Source organism: Sinocyclocheilus grahami, unplaced genomic scaffold (assembly GCF_001515645.1).
Source record: "Sinocyclocheilus grahami isolate Dianchi unplaced genomic scaffold, SAMN03320097.WGS_v1.1 scaffold827.1, whole genome shotgun sequence".
NCBI classification, from domain to species: domain Eukaryota; kingdom Metazoa; phylum Chordata; class Actinopteri; order Cypriniformes; family Cyprinidae; genus Sinocyclocheilus; species Sinocyclocheilus grahami.
This window is the reverse complement of record NW_015506006.1, coordinates 238,968-259,205: the sequence shown is the minus strand read 5'-3', so window position 1 is coordinate 259,205 and position 20,238 is coordinate 238,968. Positions and strand designations below refer to the sequence as shown.

At 39.9% G+C, this 20,238-nt stretch overlaps 1 protein-coding gene across 4 annotated transcripts in view; it reads left to right on the top strand.

Annotated features, from left to right (window-relative positions):
• Window positions 1-423: 423 nt before the first annotated feature.
• The window catches only part of LOC107562530 (zinc finger protein 536-like), a 207,366-nt gene continuing 187,551 nt past the window's right edge, over window positions 424-20,238 (top strand). The window contains exons 1-2 of one of the 4 annotated variants that reach the window (XM_016247158.1): window positions 424-886; window positions 8,230-8,263. The gene's annotated coding sequence lies outside the window, so the exon portion shown is untranslated. The other 3 variants (XM_016247162.1, XM_016247159.1, XM_016247160.1) reach the window with 3 other exon arrangements.

Below are 20,238 nucleotides of genomic sequence, written 5' to 3'. Positions count from 1 at the left end.
TTGGGGGGGAGGGGGGGTTGGGGGAGGACTTATAAAAGTACAGTATAGAAGTTTTTTTTGTAAAAAAAAATAAAAGTTGTTTTTTTTCCTTTTCCTCCTTTGTACCTGGATATAGCCTAGAATCAATATAATCAATCTAATAACCGATCGATAATCAACCAGTCTCGCATCCGTGTCCTTTTCTTCACTGCATTCCCATTGGACACTGTTGTATTGTTATTATTATTATTATTACCAAAGCAGCGCTCCCATAATTACAACATATAATCCCACAACAAAGAGTTGATTGAATCAGTAGCTTTTGCCAACTGCCGGGACACTGAATGTACAATTGCGTTATTCTGCGTCTCTTTCCTCGTGTAAAAGCAACATCGGCCTGAGCGCTGAAGTTCAGCCCCAACAAAGTTTCATGTCCTCACCGAACTACCTTTTCAGAGGACCTTCTCCCACGTCTCTGAGCGCGTGTGTCGACCGCTGTCTGGACCCTTTTCCTCTTTCTGTGATGAAGAGGGAGGTTGTTGATTAGGCTACGCGCCCCGCTGAGTGGCAATTTCATCTCATATTTACAAACTGATAAGCTTTCTCGTGCATTTGTTTTAAATATGCGCTCCTGTGTGACGCGTTAGCATATAAGAGTGCGAAAAAAGCGCTTCCCGTCTTGGCCGGTCTCTGTTTCTGTGCATGTATGTATGTGTGTGTGTGTGTGTGTGATTGTGTGCAACATAACCGGCTTATTTACATTAAATACGCCACAAGGTTACAGTGCAGATGAGCGTCATTTTATCACTCATTACTTCTCTCTTATACTGACTGATGCTCGCGCTCTCCGCTCATCTCACTGGACTTTTTCTCGAGGATACAAGACTTAAGATACTTTCCCCAAAAGGTAAGCACGTTTATTTGTCAATTGTAGCTATCTGTAGTGTTTTCCACGGTGTTATTTAAACGGCGACAGACATCAAAGCCAATTACGCCTCGTCTGAATAACGGGGCTGACAATGCGAGCGAGGATAGACAGATTTAAATAAGTGTTTACGAGGAAGTCAAGGTCAATAAGATGATCCGATGGAGGGAATATAGCCTTTGAGTCTCTCCGCGTGGGGAAAATAGACGATTCGAGATGATATTCCGTGCACCGGGGCTGTTTTATTAAGGGTTCAAGCTTTTAGTCCCATCAAATGCCGCAAGACTCTCAGCTCTCTGTGAATGGACGACAATGGAGTGCCTTTTTAACGGTACAATGCTTTTCACCGTCCAGATAGGGGGAGTCCGAACAGACAGATAAGGGGAAATGTCTTGTGATGCTGGCCGATCGCTCTCAATGAATGCGTTTATATCGAGAATAAAGTCAAAGGCGCTTTTTCATCAGTCGGGATGCGCGAGGAACAGTTGGGAAACGGATTTGAGGGAGGACGAACATAACAGGTCCGAAGCCCGCGCGCGTGTGTTTGTGTGTGTTGGCTATATACTTGAACCCCCTCAGCAGTATAAGAAAATGAGCAGCTCAATTATGTGGACATGCTTCATTATTCAATGAAGACAATCTTTCGCAACGCGTCTTGACGTCCGGATGAATTTAAAGGTAAGAAGTGGCTCAGTAGTGGGCTCGCGGATGGATTTCGCTCGATTCGCTTTCTAAAAGTCAGTTTGTGCTAATGATGTTGTGTGTGTATTATTATATTGCACGATTTGTTTGAAACAGATGCAGTCTAAATCGTTGTCGCGTGAGATAATGAAACGGCTTCGTAATCGAAAGCGTTTACTGGAAGCCATTGCACGCGTTTAGATGAACTTACTCTAAAGAGAGAGAGAGAGAGAGAGAAATGAACTCACGCCGTTATATTTTAAATTGGGCTCTTGTAAGGATAAGTTTATTAATTAAGTGTAAAGACGCACCGTGCATTATTACTGTAAGGTGGACAGATGCGCACCAGGTTCGCTCGTGCTGGCCAAGCAGAGATATGGAGCTGCAAGAAAGTTTCCTCAAATCTCTGCTCAAACTTTCTCACTTCAGCCCCAAGGGCTTTGCGTTTAGGATTTCAGCTGAAGTGAACACAGATCGGTTGGAGAATTAGGATCAAAGTTACCCGGTGCATGCCATGTGTCAAAACTTGTGAGATGGAAGAGCCGGTGAGACCTGCCATTTTGTGCTGTGATCGACCTCTTATGAACAGAAGCCTTATGATGGCATTCAACAACCGAGGGCTAAATGTCATATCAGACTTAAAACCCTTTTTATCTGCGGGAAAAAATCACACGCACATCTCCCCTGGAAATGGAGATTTGAACGACTGTTGCGAACATTGTCGCTTGGGGAAATGATGTTTTATGGAGGGGAAAAAAAAGAACAAGAAAGTTGTAAAAACTGGAGATGCGCGGGAGTGCGAGAATAATTGAAGACGAGATCAAATGTTGTATGTTGGCATGATTGTGAGCTGCTTTTCGATACTCAGTAAAATCATTGTTTTATGCATATTTTGGTACTTCATAAATGATAAGGGTCAGAATTATAATGACACATTGCATCACGCGTTTATTGCGCGCACGTCAGGTGCTTAATTCTTTATGAAAGGTCTTTATAAATCAAGCAAAATTGATTTGCTGTCTCGTGCACTCAGATCCAGGTGCAGATTTCTCTTGTCACTTTATATGAGATGACCCAAAACTTTTACTTAAGGAGAAGAATATTAAACACGCACAGACATACAGCCACTTTTAGTTTGTTTGCATCTTTCATAATGTTGAAATGAGATAACTGTTTTTTCCTCAGGTTCATTGTTCATAGAAAGGGACAAATAGCAGGCGGCACAGATGTACCGTCATTGTTTAACGGATATTATGTCTGTAATAATGTCTGGGCGTAGACATTTTTGTCAGCTCTTTTCATTTTTCTGATTTGAAATTACATTGTGATGTAGTCAAGTCACGCATTCTTTTCGGAAACCCACACAATTCATTTGAAAGGCCAGCATTAACATGACCACAAATATAGCCTTGTAAGCTCCTTTATAAATGAAAATAAATCAATCAATAAACAGTATGTTGGATTATTGTGGACAGTGAGAAAGGGAGAGAAAATAGTCATGCGCAGTGTGTGTATACAATTGAGAGGCCATCTGAATTGAGCTTATCATATTATGTGAAATGTTTGATTTATTTAACAGCGACACTGTATTGTATTTAATTATGAACTAATCTAAAATTGTTCCTAAACTACAGTATTGATTTGTAATCATAGTTTTTATGCTGATTAATGTGCTATTTTTAAAAATATTTTACAAATTAGTAAAATAATAAAAAAAGCTGAGGCACGGTATAGCCAGTCGCAGAGGTGTTGATGTTGTTGCAAGTATTGCAGGATTTTTTTAAATGATTATTATTTATGCATTTAGCAGACGCTTTGCGACTTACAGTGCATTCAGACTATACATGTTTTACCAGTATGTGTGCTCCCTGGGAATCAAACTCACAACCTTTTATGCTGCTAACGCAATGCTCTACCACTGAGCCACAGCAGCATATTGTTATTATTTGATATATATATATATATACATATATATATATATATTTTTTGGTCTTCACTAACACATTAACAGCTGAAAATGTATATCATGGAATTTGGAATTTATCATCTATGAGACAAAATGTTTTTTTGGGGAGGAAAAATATCAAACTTGTTTAAATGCAGTGCGAGAGAGGGTGTTGTGGAGACTCTTGTGAATTCACTCTGCCAGTGCAACTGATAGCAGTTCGATGGGGCTAAACAGACCAAGCCAATCCTGTCAAAATGTCTCCTCCCTGGTGTGTACGCTCTCATTTACATATGCGTCTTGCACTCATTCGGCAGGGAAAGTGTGTGTTGTGTGGCAGAACTTGGCAGCGTTTGAGAGCGTTAGCGTGTCCCTAGGTCTGCGTGCTCGCCGCCGCCGCCACCAGTAACCCCGGTGTGTGGAGGAGGTGCACCTCCTCAGCCCTCGGCGCAGCCGAGGACAGGGCAGTGCCAACGGGCAGGAGAGGTGAGCCTTCTCTCTCTCTCTCTCTGTCTCCAGGCCTGTCAGTCTCCAGCTTAGCCGGCTGGATCTGTGCTTGAGCCTTGGAGACTTGATCAAACAGCCATTCCACACTTAAATGCCTCCCCTCTCCTTTTAATTGGAGGAAATTGTCTTCCAGATGCCCTGGCCCTAGCCAGGCAACTCATGGGGGACAGTATGGCAGGCAAGGCCGTGGCGTTTAGGTATTAATTGATATGTGCTGTGGAGACACAGACCCCGCGCCTCCACCCTGTCGTCGCCCTCATTCCCTTCCTCTCCAACTCTAAAGTCTCAGGCCTTTCTCCTCATGCCGGAAGAATCCCTAAATGCCAGGAGTGTCATGTTTATTTGTTGGGGGCATTCACATGATGCTGTTTGCTTACCACATAACATTAGTGACCTTGATGAGGAAGGTTATGTTACCTTCTGTGAAAAGAATCTATCTTTGCTTAATGACATTTTTAAATATTTTACATGTACACTTTTTAAAATAAAGTGTTTTTTTTGTGTTTTTTTTTAATTGGTGTTGATGGTACTATGAAGAACCTTTAACATCCATGGAACCTTTCCATTGCACAAAATATTCTTTATAGTGGAAAAAGGTAAAATCTTCTTCAAACTAAGAAAAATGGTTCTTTTAAGAACTGCTCACTGACATGTTCTTTGGGGAACACAAAATTGGCCCTTCTCTGGCACGAATGCCCAACGTTGGCCTTTGATAACTATTGATTTGCCTCAAAATGCCATATCACAAGAGAGGGGATGAAAATAGGCGGAAAAACATGCCATTGAAATGTATCTTCATATCTAATTTATATTTTTTGTTAACATTTTTTTGGTTTAATTTTTGCATTGAAATGTAAAAACAATATAAGTGGCATTGCTTAAAAATGATTTACATTTTTTACATTTATTTTAATTTTAATTTTCTTCTTTTTTATGAAATTTTTTTTTTAGATGATACATTTTAATACAACATAGATGATATAATGAAATGTTTACTTTTCAGTCAAGTTAGATTTTTGGCCCTTTATCTTAAAGTTTGGGCACCTCTGTTCTGTGGCACTGCGGTGAAACCCCCTTTTGAAACCTTTATTTTTTAAGGGTTTACAAAAATATACCTTTTTCCCCACATTGTTGTAAATGATATTATCTCCAAACTTCCAAAAGTTTGGTCTAAAGTTACGGGTGTGGTCCTGTACCGATCGCTTTAGAATCCAACATCCTCTGACAGTACATTTAGAAAAAGAGTGCCTCACATTACTCCTATGCCTGTCCTCTCCAATTGATTAAGCGCATAATTCCCTGTCATTCAATATCCGCCTGTGTACAGCCGAAGACACAGTTCAGCATGTCACTTTACGTAATATAAATGGGAATGTTGGGTTACTGACAGATGTCAACTTTTGTATTTAACAAATAATTATAGTGGAATAAGGACATTTCGTTATGCACGTCACTTATAAATGAGTGATGATTTCTAAGGCTTTTCGTAGTTGTTCGAAACAGACAGAGAGAGATAGAGAGGGAGAGGGGGTAGAGGAGTGGAAGTTTTTGAGCGGGCTAATCACAGACGTCAGTCAGTGTGTGATCTAAGAATAAAGAGTGCCCTGACAGATGAGGTGGTGACGGATGATCTTGTCTCCACTGCCTCATGCCAGGGTGCCACCAGAAGGAGCGTCTGTCTGTCTACAGAGCAAGAGAGAGAGAGAGAGAGAGAGAGAGAGAGAGAGAGAGAGGGTCCTTGCTCTACTCCACCCAGAGGCACTTTCCATGAGAAAAATATATAGATAGACTAATGGCACTTTGAGGAATATTGAGCACTGGAATGGAAGCATACGTTATAGTTAAAGTTAGCCCATGCGCAGATGACAGAACCGAACAGATGTGTGCAGATGTTTCATATCCTGCTAAGTTTTTCCCTCTTTCTCATAATTCTCTCCTGTGGGAGAGGGAATGGGTGCACACACGTGCTCATGCTCTCGCACACATTTTAGAGAGTGAGAGAGTGTGTGTGCAGAAAGGCTGTGGGTCATGTGGTCATTATGGAGAGTGTTGAATCGGGCAGTTTTACACAGCCTTGGGAGACATGGTCAGCCTTCGGCTACGGTGTTACTCGTTTTCCAGAAATGGCACTCCTATTTAGCTGACCACATCCCACTTTTTCTTTTTCTTTTTTTAACACCTAGCATCTTATTTTTAATAATTGAGGTTAATGCTGAGTTAACGTTTTTAGTTAAAAACGAACAAACAACTAATTCCTATGTACTATAAGGCACCGTCTGATATGACGGTTTGCTTTTGAGTTGGTGAGAAGCACAAAATTATAACCATGTCATCTCAGCAGACAGGGGCTTTGCACAAACGAGCGACTTCCTGTCAATCACTGGCCTTAAGCACATGCTATTATGTTGTTTTGCATTCTAATCCGATCTCTTAAAATAGTGGTAAATATTTGCAGTGCTGCACAGGCACCAAAAATAGTGGCAGATACCTCTGATGGCTGGGTGGTCCGCCACTGGAGCGGAGGGCATCTCTGTAACAAGATGTCGCCAGATAATTGGGGGAGTTTAACAACACCTACCCTTGAACTGTTTCCAGGTCATGCCCCCAACGGGTGCACAACCCACCCCAAGTGTGAGGGACTGCAGCCCCCTGGAGGGCGGCCTGGTTAAAATGGACACAACTGAGAAGTAAAGAGGGACCCTGCACCTTTAATTATGATCAAGAGGTTTTCTCCAAAGGATGGAGGCGTAGCAGTTATGTTGCCTCGTAAATCTGCCTCAGATGCAGTATATTGTGTTGAACTATTACGGTACACTATTATACTGCATATTCAACTGGCTCTTCAGGACCTGATTTGCATAATTGGATCTTTAATGAAACTTGCCTTGTGGAACAAAAAAGGAAAAAAAAAATGAGAAGAGAGATGAAAAAATACATTATAGTATTATAGGCAAACCCCAGTGAGTGTTTGTGGTGGGAAGTTGCACTTGTCTAAAATAAAATAAATAAATAAAATAAAAGAAAGAGAACATGTATAAAAAATAGCTTGTTTAAAGGAGCGCATGAGCAGTGAAGTGACCTACGTTATGTACACCCCGTCACTTACCAGTACACTCACGCACGCACACATACATCACTGGCGGGACTACAAATAGGATGAGAAGTACCTCTGAAAGCTGTACATACTCAGCCAGGTCTCGGGGGTTATTACTACAATAGCTGGATTTCTTTAGCCTGGGGGATTTTAGCTTCTCTGTCGGCACTCATTCCCTCCACTTGTTACTCAGGGAAGATGGGTCCTTTGTAGGGGAGCCCAAGCCGCTCACATGTCGGAATTCCTTTGCTGCAAATATTTTGACAATTTCCAGTCAGATCTGCACAGACTGAATTTCTCTCTTGGCCCCTCCACTAGGGGTGCCGTATCAAAAGCTCAATGTGTTTTTTTTATCTCTGTAGTTTTGTGTGCATAATCAACGCAACAATTTTACACAAGTATATTTATGTGTTTCCAGACACTTTGTAATCCATAACATCTGTTTCTTGCTTATTTGCTACTTAGAATTGTTTTTTATTGGTTAATTAAAATGCATGTGTCTTTTCTTCCTGTTCTTGAGCAGTTGAAGGTTAAAATGCTGATAGTGACCCTTTCGAACAGACGTGACAGTCATGGTTAATGAATTGTTATTTGTCCTATCTTTGAAGGACCTATAATTTAAAAAGTGAAGGAAAGAGAAGCCAAGAGCAAAGGAATACAAAAAAAAGAGAGTGGAATGGGGGGGGGAAGAGGCAAGCTATTTAGCTGCACTGTAGCAGGAGTGGTTTGTATCCAGGGGGGAAGAGTGTTGTTAATCAGGGAGAGAGGTTAAAAATGGATATTAGCTAAACGATGATGATTTATCATTGGAGGAGGGGGCCGAAAAACACAGAGGTGACTCCACTCCAGAGGCCTGGGAGTGGATCATATGGCTGCGTGGTTCACAGGTGGCTATTAGCGCAATGTTGGAGAGGGGCGGCAAAAGGAGACAGAAAAAGAGGGAGGGAGGGTGCGAAAAAAAAGAAAAAAAAAGTAGTGCCACAGCTAGTGGCGAACTGCCATTTACCCTGTATGTGTAAACGACTCTTTCACTCACTCTCTCTTTTTCCTTCTCCCTCTTTTTTTGTCTCTCCATGCTCTGCACTTGGGAACTTTCAGCTGACAGTGTGTCCCGGTCCTTGGTATCTCACAGGTAGGCTCATGTTATTTTTACTCCCCCCAATTTCCCCTGAATACGACCCTTTTATGTTTTACACACCACACACACACACAATGTGTATGCACACATGCTCACGCACACACTTACACAGTCACACTAACACACGGTCAGAGTGCTTGTGCTGTTGATTCTCCCGGTAATGATGTCATTGCGATAGTGGAGGAGAGCAAATGTCTCCTGATTCCTCCATTTAACGGCTGGCTGAATTGGCTGATAATGATAGCATTGGCGTCTCCAGCCTTACAGACAGATCAGACCCTGTGAATTAGCAGCTCCTAACCAGAGAGAGAGAGAGAGAAAGAGAGTGATAGAGAGAGAGAGAGAGAGAGAGAGAGAGAGAGAGAGAGAGAGAGAGAGAGAGAGAGAGAGATGGCTTACAGAGGGGAAAGAGGGAAGCACTGGCACTGGGAAAGAGAGAGAGAGAGATGTTGAAAGAGAGAGAGGGTGATGTATTTAACATATCTGTGCTGTACTCTTGAACAGGCTGTGAGAGATCTGTGTGGCAGTGCTGATAACTGCCGCTTGATATCAGTCAGGGACATGACCGCCTGTTTGCAAAGCTCTTTAATGCCTCTGCACGTCTGTCCTGCTACTTTGAACTGAATCATGGTCACATCGGGGCCATATCGCTCAATATCTGACCTTAATATTGGAATTTCCTTCAGTAGAATAGAATTAATACTATTTAAATTATTCAAAATTGTTATTTTTTTAATGCTGATTTATTTTTTTTAATGAATGACTGTAAATGAACTGCATTTTATAAAGACACTGAGCATCTTTTACTTATTTCCTCAGTGTTTTAGTTGACATTCTACATTTTTTTTATTTCTAAATATGAATGCATCTTTCAACCAAATGGCTCTTTGCAAATATTTAGTGACTTTAAACCCCATGCATACTAGAACTTTTTTCCCCTCCTCCGAAAGCTCTAATAGGGTTTTACTGTTTTTCTGGAGATCTTAAAGTAAATAAATAGGTCCGAATGCTAATGAGCATTCCAGGCTTTGAACACATGCCCCTCTGTGACTGTCAACCACCCTGCACCCCTCTAGCCATACCAGCATTGCCACATCTTCAGACCCTCAGTGTCATATGAGTATGCAGACCTTCCTACAGTTTTTTCCACCCAGAACAAATATTAAGTATGCAAGTATTTGTATATCTGCTAATTTCTGCCCAAGGTTAAGGCCAGGCCCAATTTCAGTGGGTCTGGAGAATATCACACATTAAATAGATGACAAATTGGGTTGTATTATTATTATTATTATTATTAATCTGTGTGGTCTTTTTCATATAAAAAGTTACCCACACAGATTGTTTCCCCCTTTAATTTAAATGTTTGTATGTCAGTGAAATAGAATATTATAAGATCATAAAAGCATCTGTTTTGTATTACTGTAGTGTTTGTGGCAGAGGTTTTACCTACTTTTGTATGGAAATAATTGCATTGTTTAAATCCTGTAGACATATATACACATACAATCAGCCACCTGGTTGCTTTGTTTGTAGAGGGCTGTCAGTCCTGTGAGAAGCACTTTAAGTAACTCTTGCTGAAGGTGAGAGTTAAACAGTATTTACTTTGGGGAATTTGCCTTTATTTATCTGCATTAATACCGAGGTGAATTTTAAAGGGGCTCTCAGAGAGAATTCCCCCGATGCTCAGCTTACTTTACACACCTTTTAAGTCTTAAGATGTGTTTCTCCCCTCCTGCTGACGCTTACCCATAACACATCTCCCACAATCTCCGCCGGTTTTCACAAATCAGCTTCTTTTCCCTCTCCCCCTTTCTTGTCTGTTATTGTTTTTGTTCTCTCGCCTGCTCCCTTTTTTCAGTCTTGATCACGAAGTGTTGTCTGTCTCTTAAGTTGCCCGTTTCATCTCTTTTGTTATGGCGTCTGTGCCAATCGTTGTAATTGGGAGAAAGCTAAGTTAAGTGAGTGAAGGAGAGAGTGTGGGGTAACTTGCCTTGTTACTCTTCCCCACGTTTTTGTAAATAAGGCTGTCAGTATAGATCAGCCTGTGATAATGTGGACGATCCAATCCACTGCAAACCCACACGACTGAAAAAAAAAATGGAAGGCATGTTCAGAAAGGACAGCTTAGAGTTCAGTTACACTTCTGGAAGTTTTTATGCATGACTTCTTTGCGTCAGACCTTCTTAACTTCCCGAGGTCAAGTGAACGAGCACAAGTGTTACCTTTTAACCTGTTTATTGTAGGAAAATGCATTTTTGAAGTTAAAAAATTCAGAACATTACTGGAAGTGTATGTTTACAGCGTATCCTTTGTGTCTGGACTTTTCTTGGGGAAACAAGATGGCATTTTGTTTCATGCTTGCATTTGAAAGCATGCTGTGCATTTTCCATAAACGGTGTAAAATAAATTTCCATGTGCTTTTTTAAATATAAACACAATATTTATCGTTTCGACTTTTATATATAAATGTGGGTTGGATTTCGCTAAGATGCTTAAGGGTGAATTAATTTCATGACGCTAATCAGAACATTATGGATATCGGCTGTTTCAGAGCGAGAGTGACTTTCATAACAAGTCGAGCCGGCGATGACATGATTTGCGCAGAGGAAGGGGCCTGTGGTCTGCTGTTGATCATTAACACTTTTCCTGTATGTGTGGCCCCCTCATCAGGCGGCTAAAAGATCATCTCTGTTTAAATTTGCATGATGATGGTACTGTGACCAGTCATCGTTAGATCAACTAACTAGAGAGGCTTAAGGTTGGGCAGAGAAGATTCATGATCCCCCCTTCCCCCGATCTCCCCCTCTCCGTCGTGGGAGGTCCCCTTTAAAGTGCAAACCTCAGCCCCCCTCTCATCCCACGTCTCCAGGAATGATGATCCGACGCAATCCTGTTTCGGCACGAGCCGAATGGGGAAGCTATGGGAGATTTGCTCCTCGATTTATATATTTTTCTTCCTCTCTCTCTCTCTCTCCCCTCAGTCTCTCTTAGACCTCACTCAGCCCTACTGATTGCCGTAGCCTCGGGGCTCTCCAGCGCACACTACATCCCTGTGATTATATTAATGGCCTCCCGCGCTGGGTTTGGAGGCTAAGGATGGCCGGTGTAATGCGAAGCATCACCAAGGAACGGTTAAGGAGATAGACTTCTGACCGCAGGAGGTCTTGGGATCAAGGCCCAGGTGGGCCACGGCTTGGCTCCACGCTCCCTCTGGGCAGTCCACTTAACTCGCAACGCCTCAGTGAGCGCCCTAACCACAGCCATAGTAGAGCGCACACGAGAGAAGGAGAGAAAGAGAAATGTGATGTGGGGTTTCTGTGTCTGCTGTGAAAAAGGGAAGTTATGAGTGAGACAGAACAAATCACACCCAGAGGCTTTTGGCTAAAACTCACAAAGCTGGCTAATAATTCTCCTCTGAGAAGTATTGATCTTTATTTGTTATTATGTGACTTCTAGGCACTCTCGCACGTTTATTTGTCTTCATTAGACTTGAACAGCACCTGCAGCATTGTTACTCCAAAATGGAGTGTGTGTATTTGCGTTATTGCATACGAAAATGTTTGTTTGCTCCCATGCTATGTGTCTGCGTGTTAGCGCCTTTATTTGGGAGGACTTTGTCATTTCTTTCCCTCTAATTTGGGATTTATTGTGAAATTGCCGTGTGTGTACAAGTTTGGAATGCCGGCGTGTACTGAATATATCATCTACTGATACGTAAAGCGGGATGTGTTCGTACCCCAGAGAAGGACTTGTGCGATGGGAGCCGTAGGGGTCCGTCTCCCCTCGATTGTACGTTTGATCAAGGCACACGAGGGGTCTGCCCCGTCCCATGCTCCTCTGTTTCATCCCCTCGCCTTGGCCGGCGGATCCCCGCTTTCCCCACTTTTGTTGTCGTGAGTAATCTCAGAAGTGATCTTAATTATGGAGTCCGGGTCGGGTTCTTTCTCTACCGTCCAAATGCGCTTTTAATCAAACACTGTTGTCAGTTGGTTGTAAGCAAGGGGGAGGTACTGCACACCTCCAAGCCTAGGAAGAGAGAGAAATAGCTGGAGAGAAGAGAGCATCGTGGGACTGTGTAGAGGAATAGAGCAGGTGTTCGAGAGGAGCTGAGAAGCTAAAGGTAAAAGACTGCACCTGGATTTTTGCTTTTGGAGAGGGTGTGTTGCAAAAACTCACTATAGCACCATTTATATTTAACAAAACAAAGATCTATATCTTGAGAGATTAGTTTTTTCATAGCCAGTACATGATTGATATGCCAATTTGTGGACATATCAGCTGATATGCTTGGCCTACTATCAGAAGCATTAGTTATTGATGGTGTCAGTGAATATATATATATATATATATATATATAAAATATATTATCTGTATAGAAGAAATGAATTATTTTCTTTAGCAAGGACACATCAAATTCATCAAAAGTGACAGTTAAGACATGTACACTGTTTTTCACTGTTTTTCCATTCATCAAAGACCCCTAAAGAAAGAAAAAAAAGTTTCCACAAAAATATTAAGCAGCGCAACTTTTCAACATTGATAATAGTAATTTTTCTTGTGCATCAAATTAGCATTTTCGAATGATTTCTGAAGGATCATGTGACACCCACGAAAAATGTTAAATATAATTTAAATATAATTAAAAAAAAGAAAAACAACAACAACAGCGCTTTTAAATTGTAATAATATTTCACAATATTACTCAGTGTATTTGTGATCAAATAAATGCAGCCTTGGTGAGCAAGAGAGACTTACCAACCCCTAACTTTTCAACGTTAGTGTATTTATTTCCATAATGTGTAAACTATAAGAATAAATCTATAAATTTTGTTTATATTATTATATAATATTAATATAAATATTATATAAATATAAATACAATTTGATAGATGGATGGATGGATGGATGGATGGATGGATGGATGGATGGATGGATAGATAGATAGATAGATTTATATGTTTATAAAAAAAACATAATCACAGATATTTTATTACTCAAAACTACTGACGTGGGGAAAATGGATAAAAAAAATTGTGTAGAAAGAAGAGCGAGGAGCGGGGGAGTGGGATAAATCAAGAAAGATGGATTCCATTACACATAAACATGCTTTAAGCACTGATAGGATGATCCATTGGGATTAGTGAGGAAATCCTGATGGACACTGAAAAGGTGACCAGTCGGAGAAAAGTGTTACTACGCGCTCCACTGCAGAAGCCACACGCATTCATACAGAAACGTAAACAAACTGGGGTTATCCTAAAGGTCAAAGGGCAGCCCTCTTAGCGAAACACAAAGCTTAACGCCAACTAGCTTTATAAATCAAGGATGAATAAGTGTTACTGCTTCAGTGGGCCGTGTCTGGATTTCAGGAATGCTTTATTAAACGTGTGTGTAGGTTGTCTTTTCTGATTATTATTTTTTTTTTCTGATTCTTATTGTCTTGAGTTCCAGATTTGTGTCTATGCACAATGTTGCTTTATATTTATATTTAATTTCTCATAAAAAGGCCCATAAGTGGCAATTAACTGGGAAGGAAGTGAAGTGAAATCTTAAGAAAGCAACAGAGAATTCACTTATACTGTCTAGATCCTACAGACGAATCCTTAAAGCCGAGAGTCGACAGTCACAGAACAAATGAGATTGTGTTCTAGTGCAAGTATGTTTGTGTGTGTGTGTTTTCAAGCAGTAACAAAAGCAAGTAAGTTCACACCGGGGCAGATTTGGATAAGAATCAGTAGTGATTTGCAGCAGGGGATCTAGATCTTCTCATTAGGTATGCATGGTGGCATTCCCACATCTTGTCTCTATATTATTAAAAGTAGTTTGCCCATAGGCTGCCTCTGTGCTAAAGGAAGTTGGACAGATGGCCATGTTTTTTTAATAGATCACAACCATATCTAAAGCACGGCAAAGGATGAGAGAAACGATAGCACTACTTCTCTTTCACATGGCTGCTGGATTCATTCAGGGGCAAATGCTCCTCTAGCTATAGCCTTCACGAGTGTAGCGTTTCATTATATAGACTCTAAAACTAATACAACATTCAGTGACTTCTCGCTGTGGATGACAAGTTAATTAGCTGTTTATGCCTGTGTATGTCACATTATATAGCAGTTACGAAGGTCTTCCAAAGTGTGCACCGTGAACTGTTTTTAATCTTACAAACCCTCCTTAACTGAAAGTTACTCATAACAGGATGTTTAATGTATCGCAGAGAGAGAGCGAGGGAGAAAGAGAGAGCAAAGAGGGAGATTATGTTGCCGTGGTTGCACTATTTCTTGATGTATACGCCATGTCAGGCAGCCATTGTCTCCTGGGTAAAGAATGATAGTTCAAATACCTACCATCTCTCCCTTGGTGCTCCAAATGCTCGCCTTTGAAGTTTTTATAATCCATCTGTCATCTTGGAGCGGGGAGGGCACATGTTCTGTACCGCTCAATTATAGAATTTTCTTTTTCTTTTTTGCCAGCTACATTAAGACAGAAAACGAATATGGACGTGCAGAGAGAAAGAGGGAGATAAAAACTACATTTTGCATTCTTCAATTCCTCACCCGTTAAAGAAATAGTTCAACCCAGGAAAAGGGAAAATGATTTAATCATTTACTCACCCTGGTTCCAAACCTGTATGATTTTCTTGTGTGAAACACAAAAGAAAATATTTTGAAGAATGTCTCTATAGATACACTACAGTTCAGCAAGTTTGGGATCAGTAAGATCGAAAGAAATGAATACTTTTATTCAGCAAGGACAGATTCAATTGATCAAAATTGACAGTAAACTCATTTATATTGTTTCAGAAGAGTTCTATTTCAAATAAATGCTGTTCCTTTGAACTTTCTATTCATCAAAATTCTAAAATGCTCACTTTCTCCACACAAATATTAGGCAGCACAGCTTTTATATGGAGCCAGATCGGCCTCAAAAATAACACATTTGCAAAACAAAATTCATAAATTCACAGCACAATTTACATTTACAAAATCCGATTCGTAAATTCAAAACACAATTCATAAATACACAAGTAAAAGCATAAATATTTCCCCAAATGCTCACACAAATGCATCTTACCTAAATAAATTTAAAATGTTTACACAAATATGTATATATAAATTTCTTGAATTAATTTCCATCACACATTTATGAATAATGGTACATGTATTTATGGATCGTTGAATCTGCATTTGCAAATCGTCACACATGCGCGGACTGCTTTGAATTTGTGTGTGGTATTTTTGAGACCTTCCTGGCAGGTTAAGATTCATAAATATCTTTTTTTGGAGGATGTTCCGTTCAGCCAATCGCGGTGAGCTTTTAATCCACCAATCAAAACGCTCTTTACTGAACAGACTCAAGAAGCTCAACGCTGCGCTTGTACTGTGCATTGTTCCGTGATCGGGTCCTTGATATAAAGACATTTTAATGGGTACTCTTTTTTTTTAGCACCTGATTACAATTTCTACAAAATCACATTATGATCTATTTATTTTCTACCCGGTTAGCCTACTGTCTTATACACCAAAGTTTCTCAATCTGTAATCAAAGTTGTTAGTCCATGCCAGCTTTCTTATAGTATAACTGGTGTTCGTAGGAAGACTTTAGTAATCACAGGATGAATGGGCGATAAACAATCAGTAAAACAACGATTTCGATGCTAAACTATTGCATAATTTTAAATACGATTTGTAGTCAGTGGGTTCTAAAGTTACCATTGCGACCAGCTATAATCATAAGAAAATGCCATCAGATAAAAAAACGACTTTACTCACTCGTTGAGTGTGGTTTTCATCCTCCATGCCGAAATCTCTCCGCTGTGTGTTCGAAATCTCCCTTCGGTGGTGATAGCTGTTTTTAATGCCTGATCAAAAGTTACCGCGAGCCTGATACTACTACTACTAACAACAACAACAGAACACATTACATAATTGTTGTTATTAAATTAAATATCTGGACATTTAACACTTATTTGATAACATTACAGATTGAGCAACTTTGGTGTATAAGACAGCAGGTTAACCAGGTAGCTGTATTTTGTGCGAACGATATAAATCATAATGTGATTTTGTAGAAATTGTAATCAGGTACTATAAAAAGAATACACATTAACAGTGTTTAGCAGTAACGCCTTACTGACATTTGATTTCAATTTTTAGTAACGGAGTAATTTAATACATTATAATTTTCAAAATATTAATTATAGAGTATACTGTATCGATCTACACTTTGATGCATTTGTGTGAGCATTTGGGGAAATATTTATGCTTTTACTTGTGTATTTATGAATTGTGTTTTGAATTTACGAATCGGATTTTGTAAATGTAAATTGTGCTGTGCATTTATGAATTTTGTTTTGCAAATGTGTTATTTTTGAGGCCGATCTGGCTCCATACTTTTAACACTGCTAATAATAAATGTTTCTTCAGCACCAAATCATCATATTAGAATGATTTCTGAAGGATCATGTGACACTAATGACTGCTGAAAATTTAGCTTTCCATCATACAAATAAATTAAATTTTATAATATGTTAAAATTTAAAACGGTTATTTTAAATTAATAATATTTGTCAAACAAATGCATTGTTGGTGAGCATAAGAGACTTCTTTCAGAAACATAATAATAATAATAATAATAATAATAAAAATAAATTGAATGGTAGTGTGTGTGTGTGTATATATATATATATATATATTTGTAACAATAGCCAAAAATACATTGTATGGGTTAAATTTATCGATACTTCTTTTATGCATAATAATAATAATAATAAAAATAAATTGAATGGTAGTGTGTGTGTGTGTATATATATATATATATTTGTAACAATAGCCAAAAATACATTGTATGGGTTAAAATTATCGATACTTCTTTTATGCCAAAAATCATTAGGATATTAAGTAAAGATCATGTTCCATGAAGATATTTTGTAAACGTCCTACCGTACATATATCAAAACTTCAGTAATATGCATTGCTAAGGACTTTATTTGGACAACTTTAAAGGTGATTTTCTCAGTATTTAGATTTTTTTGCACCCTCAGATTCCAGATTTTCAAATAGTTGTATCTCGGCCAAATATTGTCCTATCCTAACAAACCATACATCAATGGAAAACATATTTATTCAGCTTTCGGATGATGTATAAATTGCAATTTCGAAAAATTGACACTTAAGACTTTAAGACTGGTTTTGTGGTTCAGGGTCACATTTAGTCCCGATTTCTTGAATCGTCTTGAACCCAAAGCATTTACAAACTGGTACATATGCGCTCACTAGTTGTGGATGGGAAGTCATTACAATTATAATAAATTTTACTGAATACTTATTGTTTATTGGCTGAATTTGAGCACCATTTTTAAGAGGCCAAAAATGCTAAAAATGCAAAATGACATTTGATCAATTAATCAAACTTTTTCATTCCATCGAAATATTTGTTTGTTTAATGTGAGAACATGTCAAGAAACAGGATAATAGAGAATAACATGCATGTGACTGGGATATCCCATGCTGAATGGAGGCTGAGAGAGGCTGTTCGACACACATCCTAATGAAGTCTGTCGCAGTGCATGGTGGTAAAATCATTTTTAATTAGAGAATGTGGCACAGGCATGCAGAGGTAAAACGCTATTTGGAGAACACAGGAAAGACTGATATATAAAACGAGAGATAGAGAGTCAACAAGTGGAACCGATTCAGTTTCTTAAAGAGCAAGAAGAAAAGAAAACAACAGTAGTTGGAAATCAGATGTCTGAAGCTTTTTACCTATCACCGTTAGATCTCTTTGTGTCTCATGTTATCAGAAGTGAATAGTGAAACTTGAAGAAGGAAAGAGAAAGATGAAAGATTGTGGTCGGTAACAATGAAAGGAAACCGTACATTCTTTTGTTGTCTTTGAATCATCGATATTTGGTGTATAATTGTTTTGTTGCTGTTATATATCTTCATTTATGATGGAACAACACGCAGTCCTTTTTTCTGTCTAAATAAAAGCAGCGCCCATCTGCCTCTAGACCGGCTCCAGCCTACTGCTCATCGCAAAAATAATGCCCGTCCTAATGACTTCCACATATTTGGAAATCTCCCTTTTGAAATTGGTCTTGGCAGATTATTTGCAGGTACTTGAGTTGCATCTGTTTGCAATTTTGCAAATGTGGAAGACTTTAATATGGCACTCTTGCTTTGGAATGATAGGGGCTATTCTAATCCTAGGGTAGCACCGGCTGTCATCACAAAAAGACTTTCGCTTTTCTCTTCTCTCTGCGGAAGAAGAGAAGCGAAAGACTTGATGTCCAGGTCAAGGTTAAAGTTGTAAGAAGTGTCCGGGTCCGACTGTTTTGGAAAGAGTGGATGAGGGAGAGAGAATGTAAGAGAGTGGACATTCAAGCCAGGCTGGAATCATTGTGACTTCAGTTCTTGTTAGTTCTACCATGTGGCAAGCAGCTGACCAGCTTAAGCCATTTGATTCTCTCGCTCACTCGCTCGTACTTTTTTTCCCCTTTCAAATATAAACTCTACTATCTGTTCCACTTTCCCAGCCTGTGCTGCGCCTGTGATTTCTCTCCCTCCGTTTTTTGTCTCGCTCTCTTACCCAGCAGATTGCAATTGTATAGGTGGTTACAATTACATTCATTACAGATTTCATCAGCGGTGTTTATTCAGTCTGACGAAAAATTAAAAGGCAAACTTTTAACTCCTTTGTTTTGTCCCCCCCTCCCGCTCTCTCCTGAATTTTTGGAGAGGTTTTGTTTTATTAGGAGTGAGGGGCAGGCAATGCCAGATAGGGAATTATGTTGAAAGTGTATGCCTTGCAACTTTTCTCCCTGTTGGAAATGTTTATTTGAACAGTAAGCTCATGATTTGAATATTTGTAATCCATGCTTAAATTTACAGGCCAGATGAACTTTTTGGCACAGAATCGCAACCATAAGTAGGATTTTCTCAAAAGCTTTACAAAATTTTAAGCCATTTGCATGGCTTATCTAATTTAGAGGGAGGGGGACGCCTATTATTTTCATACCTCTGAAAAAGAACATTGTTCCACTCTTAATGTATATGCATACCTCTGCCGGCAGTCTATGGTGACCAACATTGAAAGCACTTAGCGGGAGACAAAGGGAAAAAGGGAGCAAGGGAAAGACAAATACATAAATACTTGTGTGCGAGGGGGAGAGGGGAAATGTATGCAGTGGCCCGGGTGTTGGAGTGCTTTTTCACTCTGTTCAATTCAAATGAGTTTACTAGGTATTGACGTCTAGTGCTGGGAGAGGCCACCCATCTCGTAGGCTGGGCGGTCTTCTATGCGCTCCGCGCTTTCTTAAATGATGCTAATCAGTCCGGCGAGGCCTGGCCTCTGTCCACCATCAGTTTTTCTGTAATTCAGATGTGGTGAGAACCTAAAATTAAACATGTCTGCGTGTGCGCTGTGAATGGAAGTGTTGAGATGTGTGTTTTGGTGTGTGCGTCAGGGTCAAGGAAAACCAAATTAGCAGATAGGGGAAACTGCTGAAGCTCTGGCTTTCTCTTGGTCATGTTGAGGGTGAATGTCAGCACGATTTAGCTGCTGCCCCATCTGCTGACTGGCTCCCACTTCGTTTTTTTTCATGGGCATCATACGCGATCTAAGGTTTGGGGTTTCTACTTCTTGTTTACGGTCCTTCAGATATGTTTATAAGATGAATCGTTTATTTGTGGCTGTCGTATTGTGTCTATATGCGTGTGTGTGTTGACAGCAGGGCGAACAGCTGACTTGATGGTGTAGCCATTGCCCTTGTTTCGGCTTGGCTCTCGGTGGTGTGAAAAAAATGGTTCTTTGAGGGCATTATATAGATTAATGGTTTGGGCCAAGGGCTCCTGGGAGGCCTAGCGTGAAGCCTTGGACTCGACTGGGATGGAAGGGGGAGCGGAGAGACTGGAGCCCCGGCCTGCTGAAAGCAAACACAGGCTTCTGGTCTGGATCTGGAGGGATGGAGT